At 45.8% G+C, this 7,500-nt stretch overlaps 1 protein-coding gene across 1 annotated transcript in view; it reads left to right on the forward strand.

Moving 5' to 3' along the window:
• The window catches only part of CASK (peripheral plasma membrane protein CASK), a gene marked incomplete in the record, with an annotated part of 1,154,881 nt that overhangs the window by 1,093,800 nt on the left and 53,581 nt on the right, over positions 1–7,500 (forward strand).

Below are 7,500 nucleotides of genomic sequence, written 5' to 3' on the forward strand. Positions count from 1 at the left end.
CTCTCTCTCTCTATCTCTATCTCTATCTCTCTCTCTCTATCTTTCTCTCTCTCTCTCTCTATCTCCCTCCCTCTCTCCCTCTCTCTCCCCCTCTCTCTCTCTCTCCCCCTTCCCCTCTCTCCCTCTCTCTCCCTCTCCCCCTCTACCTCTCTATGTAATTAAGGTCTCTGAAAGCGGAGAATTTCTTGCCAATTTCCTCATCGAACGGAAGTAATAGCGAACTTTATTGCGTGGGCGACGACTGCCAAAGTCCCGGATGAGAAGTAGTCCAGTCTCTTGTCGCCGCCATTACTGTTCGTCTCTGTTTTTTTACTCTTTTTATTTCTTTTTTTTATACTTGGTTGTTGATTTTTGTAGTTTTGTCCTTTTTCAGGTACTGGCAGGTCTTTTTTATTTTCTTTCATTTCTTCCTTCCTTTTTTAATTTTCCTTACCTTCCTTTACTTACCTTTCCTTTTTTCCCTTCCTTTTCTTTCCTTTCCTTCAGCTTCCTTTTCTTTCTTTTCCTTTGCTTTCGTTCTTTCCCTTCTCTCCTTTCTTTGCTTTTCCTTTTTTCCCTTCTTTTTTCCTTTACTTTCCTCTTTTCTTCATTCAGTTTTTTTCACTCATTTTATTTATTTTTTATCTTTTCTCTTTTTTCATTTTATTTGTTATTATTATCATCATAATTTTTGCTTTATTCTCGCCAATTTCTCCTCTTTTCTGTCTTTCTTTCTTTCTTTTGCATTATTCTCGCCAAATTTTCCTCTTCTCTGTCTTTCTTTCTTCCTTTTTGCCGCAATTACAAACAGGTCATAAAGAAGGGCGAAGAGTAAAACCGCTTAGCGCCAAGGTAGCTTCCTGGGCCATCGCTTGCGGGTGGACAGTCGATGGCGGGGCAAAAAAGAGGAGGGAAATAAGTGGCCATTCCTCGGCGCTGAACTAGAGGCCCATTGGTATTTGTGGTTGATTGTTATTGCGGATGGGTTGGGGGGGGGCAGGGGGAGAGGGGGTGGAAGGGAGGATGTGTCTGTGAGAGAGAGAGAGAGGAAAAGAGGGGGGGAGGGATGCGTATATATAAATGTATATATATATATATATATATATATATATATATATATATATATATATATATATATATATATATTTAGAGAGGGAGGGAGGGGAGGGAGGATAGAGTGAGAGAGAGAGAGAGAGGTAGAGATAAATGGAGAGGGAGTGTGTGCCTACGTGCCGTGCGTTCACGTGTGTTTATGTGGGTGCGGGAGCAAACGCCTGTGTGTGTGTTGGGGGAGAGAGAAGGAGAGGCTGGATAAGAGGAAGAATTGGAATGAGGAGTGGGAGGAAGGGCGAAAGCTAAGAAGAAAAGAAATCTTGAGAGGAGAGTTATTTTTGTTCTTTGGCTTTGTGTTCTCCTCCGTCAGCAGTCTCGGGGCCGCTGGACGTGACTTTTCCGGCCGCGCTCGCCGGCTCGGCCGTTGCCGCCAGGAGACAAAGGGCGGCGAGAACAAGTGGAATTGCTACGTCGAAGCTTAATTTGGGAGCGCTTTGTCCCCTCTTTCTCGCGCTCTTTCTCTCGAGCTCTCTGTTTGTATTGGTGCTCTCTGTCTGTCTGTTTGCCTCTCTCTCCTTTCTCCTCTCCTCTCCTCTCCTCTCCTCTCCTCTCCTCTCCTCTCTCTCCTCTCCTCTCCTCTCCTCTCCCCCATCCCTCTCTCTCTCTCTTCTTCTTCTTCTTTTTCTTCTTCTCTCCTCTCTCTTCTCCTTCCCTTTCTCCCCCTCCTCCCTCTCTGTCTCTAGCTCTATCTGTCTATCTATCTATCTATCTATCTATCTATCTATATATCTATATTTATCTCTCTCTCACCCCGTCTCTCTTCCTTTAGCTGTTCCTTGCTCCTCTCTGTTATTAATTTCTCTCTCCCGTCTTCTCCACTCCTCCTTCACCTCACGCGTCCTTCCCTCTTATCTCCCCCCCTTCCCCCCCTCCCCCCGCTCATTCTTGGGTGATTTCTCTCTCTTTCTCTTCTCGACCTTCTTGTTGCGGTGTGGTTACGGTGGGATAAATCTGCTCCCTTATGCACGAATGCTGTCATTTATTCCCGTCGTCGGAGAGAAAAGATGCTGGCGAAGAAGATATTGAAGGTTTGGCTTGTTAGCGGAGGAGGAAACGAGGGAGAGGGAGGGGGGGGAAGAGAGAGGGAGAGGGAGGGGGAAAGAGAGAGGGAGATGGAGAGGGAGGGGTGTAAGAGAGGGAGAGGGAGGGGGAAGTGAGAGTGAGAGGGAGGGGGAAGAGAGAGGGAGGGGAGGGGGAAAGCGAGCGGGAAAGAGAGGGGGAGAGGGAAGGGGAAGAGAGCGGGAGAGGGAGGGGGAAAGAGAGAGGGAGAGGGAAGGGGAAAGAGAGAGGGAGAGGGAGGGGGGAAAGAGAGAGAGGAGAGGGAAGGGGAAAGAGAGAGGGAGAGGGAGGGAGAAAGAGAGCGGGAGGGGGAGGGAGAAGGGAGGGGGAAGTGGGAAGAGAGGGAGATGAAGAGGAAGAGGGAGAGAGAAAGGGAGAGAAGATGATGGGGAGAGGGGCGAGGTGAAGGGATAGGAAGGGGGATAAGGAGGGTGAGAAAGTGGAAGGGGAATGGAGAGGGAAAAGAGGGAGGGGGAGGGATAGAAAAGGATTAATAAATAAGCGGGAGAAAGGAAAGAGAAGAAGAAAGGGAGAAGAAGGGAAGGAGATTCGTTCCCTCCTCCTCCTCCTCCTCTGTCTCTTCCTCCTCTTTGTCCCCCGATACTTTTTCTCTCTTTCTTTCTCTCTCCTAGTCGCCTTCCCTCTCCTTTCACCCACGCTCATCCCTCCCCTCTCCTGTCTTCCGTCCTTCTGTCCCGAAACCTTCTCACTTATCATTAAATGTTCAGGGGAAACTGCGCTTGTTATCTCGACTTTATGTTCTCGTTCTTTGACCCGAAGGAGCTTTGTTGTTACGGGAGGGTGCGGACACGTCGCTTCGAACACACGTAAACGGATAAATGATTAAGGAATAGATAGACAAATAGATAAACAAATGGTATATATATTTATTTGTATACAGTATATATAGACATATGTGTGCATACACTACGATGAAAATAATACTTGCTTGTAGTTCGTAACTAGGGACAGTGAAATGTGGCAGAAGCATTGTATATAATATCTTTCAAATAATGCAGTTTATTTACGGTATTATATATCATCCTCTTGGAAATGAAGGCTATGATTTTTAGGGTCACAAATCTGGCAAGCGCTGACGGATAAAAGTTTTACTTAGTATGTGTCTGGTAATTAGCAAATGCCATTAGGAGACCCTCCCTTCCCCCTCCCCTCCCCTTCCTTACTCCTCCTCCATGCCTCCCCTTCCCTACCCCTCCCCACCTTCCTGCGAGTGCGTTCATTATCCAATTATCCTCATTCAGGCAGACTCTGAATCATTAAAAGCTCTTAGGCCTTAAAGGTAAATAAATGAGTAAGTAGGAAAAGCCCTCGGGTGCCACGCCAAGCTTCCAGAAAAAAAGGAAAATAAAAGAAACTCCCGCCTCCCCCCAGAAAAGTGACGCGACGCAAAGCTTGAAGCAAACGATCGTTAAACTCTCTGGCAACACTGATATAAACACTCCAACACGAGGCACAGGCGCGTGTCTATGTCCATTAACGCCCTTGCAAGGAGCCTTTGCAACCATGAAAGGCACCTGATCACCCACTCAGCACGGCCAAAAATCTCTTGATTGTCGCGCTGTTCAAGCACCGTCTTTCCTCCCGCCTCGTGTGCCTTTTTTTTTTTTTTTTAAGAAGGGAAACAAGTGGGAAGAGGAGATGCGAAGCGTAGAAAAATTAAGAATGTGTTTGTAAGCAGGTGAGAAGAGAAGGGAGGGAGATACAAAACGGCGAAAATGTATAAATAAGTTTGTGAATGAAAGTATTGAAGTGAATGAGAAGAGTAGGGAAGGAGATACAAAACGAAGAAAAAAATATAGATAAGGTTGTTAATAAACTGATTGAAATGGATGGGAAGATTAATGATTTTGTTGTATTTGTTGTTCTTTGAGAAGGGAGAAATGAAAGCGATAATGAAAGTGGATAACTAAAGAAATCCGAACAAGCAACAGCGAATAAGTAAACAAGAAATAATCAATAAGTCAATACTAAAGGTAAGAAAAAGAATGAAAAGTATAAATAACTTGGCAAGTAAAGGAAAACCTATACTTCTGAATGAGAGAGAGAGAAAGAGAAAGAAAAGTCAAAGTGAACAGAACAGTGTAAAAAGAAAAAGAAAAAAGGAAACATACTATCACCATTTAAACTTTTTTTTTATTCATTATTTTTTTATCCATCGTCATGCCAAGATGAGAGATTCTGTCCCTCATCTCCCCCGTTTTCTTCCCTCGTTATTTTACATTATGCACGGCGGAAAAGAGGCTCTAAACGAGACTTAACTTTGCGAATAGTGATGATAACACTTCATGCCCTCGAAGTGACGTCGAAGAAGCGCTTAAGCACCATTATTTAAGACGCCAAATTTATCTGTTTATTTGTTTTCCATTACGGGTAATCCCGGGCCCCGTCGCGCCGCGGGATAAGAAAGCGAATTATGGTCTCCTTCGCTCTCCTCGCCTCGTTTTTGCCTCCGAAGTCAGATTTTCCCGCTGATCCCGGGGGACAAAATTTCCATAGTTATGAGCTTATTACAAAGACTAATTGCGAGCATATGTCATGCGGGGAAAGAGATCGGGGGGGGGGGGGGGTGATGGGGTCGGTGGGATAAGAAGGAGAGGGGTTAGTGGGGTGGGGGGGTAATGAAAAAAGGGTGGTCGGTGGTGGAGGGAGGGGAGGGGCACGATCTTCCCCTGAAGCCCGAAAGCTATGTTCTTGCATTTTATTTTTTTTCACTTCGTTAACTCTGCCAGTCACCCACGGTTTACAAGTGCACCTCGGTAGGTAGCTTTGAACCTCATATATATATATATATATATATATATATATATATATATATATATATATATATATATATATATATATATATATCCATACCATGGTGGTCTTATTAGTTTTATCTTACCAGTGGAATTACTCTCCCTTAAGTGGCTGCATTGTCATTGTTTTTGTTTGTTTGTTTGAATGCTTCCTTGGCGTCTGGTTATGAACATTGCATCGTGTGTTCTTCGCCTGTGGATTTTTGAATTCCACTGTGGTCGTTCTTAATGTGCTTCAGTTATGTTATTATTATTATTATTATTATTATTATTATTATTATTATTATTATTATTCTGTTTTCAGATATTTTTCATATTTGCTGTAGCTTATTATTTTTTATAGAGTTCGATAGACATTTTGTATTGTTCGTGTTCAAAGCTTGGATTTATGTACAAATGGTGGGTGTTCTATACGCCTGTGATAAAGGTTAGAAAAAAATTATATAGTGCACAATTTTAATGGTTAAGCGAAATTGCTTTAATTTGCGGCTGATGTGTTTCATTAGCAAGATATTGGAAATTAGTAGATTCCGTTGGAATGCTAATGCGAACATTATTGCCTCGGAATGATATACGTTCGTGCTTTTTACTCTATTTTTTTTCCTTCTCAACTTCAGACCTCTTTCACTTACGACCTTCTTGTGCGTAATAATGCCTTACTTATAAGCGTGTGTGTGTGTGTGTGTGTGTGTGTGTGTGTGTGTGTGTGTGTGTGTGTGTGTGTGTGTGTGTGCGCGGGGGATGTAATTTTGAAGGATTTTAAGATGGCTTACATATTAACTTCTTTTTGTGTGTGTGTATGTGTGTAGTATTGTATAAAAGGGCTAAGGAATTTAATTACACTGTAGGTGGGGTGTGTGTGTGTAGGTGTGGGTGTTTGTGTGGGTGTGTGCATGTGTGTACGAGCGTGTGCGTATGCGTCTGCGTGTGTGTTTTCAATAAATATTGTAGAAAAAAATAAACATAGACAACCGGGAAAGCAGACACTCAACAGAAAGCAATACACATTCTCCCCCAAACAACGCGATAATAAGAACGAAACAAACAGAAGAGCAAGAGAAAAAGCGTAAATGAGAAAAGAACAATAAGCATACAAACAGAAAGAATAGCCCTCCTTTCGGCCCCTCCTTATCCCCCGCTTACGGCCGTCTCCCAGCTGATGCGATGCCGTCTGAGTGCCAGCTGCCGACCAGAGGGTCTTCGGGGTGAGTGTTCATTAGTGCCTCGGGAGGGGGGCGTGGCTGGTCGTGGGCGTGAGAGCGGATGTATTTTCGCGCGAGGGGGGAGGGGAGGGCTTGGGAGAGGATAGAGGGAATAGGGATAGTGAAGGGGGAGGGGAAAAGGGGTAAGAAGAGGGACGAAGGGGAAAGGGGGTGAGAAGAGAATGGGAAAGGAGGTAGGAAGAGGATGAAGATGGTGGAAGGGAAGGGGAGGTGGAAGGGGGTGGGAAGAGGATGAGGGAGAGGAGGAAAGGGGAAAGTGAGGGTCGAGGGGAGGGGAGGGAGGGAAAGGACGAAAAAATAAACGAAGGTTAAGGGAAAGGGGGAGAAGAAAGACGAGGGAAAGGAGGGGAAAAGGGGGAGAAAAGATGGACGAGGAAGAGGGAGGGGAACGGGGGGTTGTGGGCAGACGGGAATATCTCTGCAGGAAATGGAGCATGAGGCTTGGGAAGAGTGTTTTGCAGTGGAGGGTGAAGGGAAAAGGGGAAGAGAAACGAAGGGAGGGAGCGATTTGCTAGAAAGGAAGATAGATATCTCTCCAGGATAAGGTGGAGGACACTGGGTAAGGAGAGGTGGGTGGAAAAGGGTAGGGAAGGAGGGCCGGAGGAATGGGAGGGAGGGGGGGCGGAGGAATGGGAGGGAGGGGGGATCGGAGGAAGGGAGGAATAGGAGGGAGGGAGGGAGGGTCGGAGGAAGGGAGGAATGGGAGGGAAGGGGGGTCGGAGGAAGGGAGGAATGAGAGGAAAGGGGGTAGGAGGGTCGAGGGATGGGAGGAAGGGGGTCGGAGGAAGGGAGGAATGGGAGGGAGGGATTGGATGAACGGATGCAAGGAAATGTATTATCATCCCATCGGAAGGAGGGGGAAGGGAAGGGGTTGGGGGGGGGTCGAAGTTGGAGAGACTCGGGGAGCGAGACTTTTGATGTAGAATTTATATGCAAAACGAATTACGGCGCTTTCCTTACTTCTCTGTGGAGGGGAACTTTTGAAGAAGGCACACTGATGCTGAATCAATGTTTGATGTACTTGTGGAATCGCTCTCTCTCTCTCTCTCTCTCTCTCTCTCTCTCTCTCTCTCTCTCTCTCTCTCTCTCTTTCTCTCTCTCTCTCTCTCTCTCTCTCTCTCTCTCTCTCTCTCTCTCTCTCTCTCTCTCTCTCTGCCTGAATCATCTTGTATGCTACGTATTAATGTTCTCTCCCTCATGGAGACGACACTTACGGGCGCAGTAGATTCGTACTTGCTGTTTACAAGGGGCGTGTTCAACAGAGTCGGCGAGGGCGGCTCTCCATGGAAGGATACGCTCACGCCGAAGAG

This window comes from Penaeus vannamei, chromosome 3 (assembly GCF_042767895.1).
Source record: "Penaeus vannamei isolate JL-2024 chromosome 3, ASM4276789v1, whole genome shotgun sequence".
Taxonomy (NCBI): domain Eukaryota; kingdom Metazoa; phylum Arthropoda; class Malacostraca; order Decapoda; family Penaeidae; genus Penaeus; species Penaeus vannamei.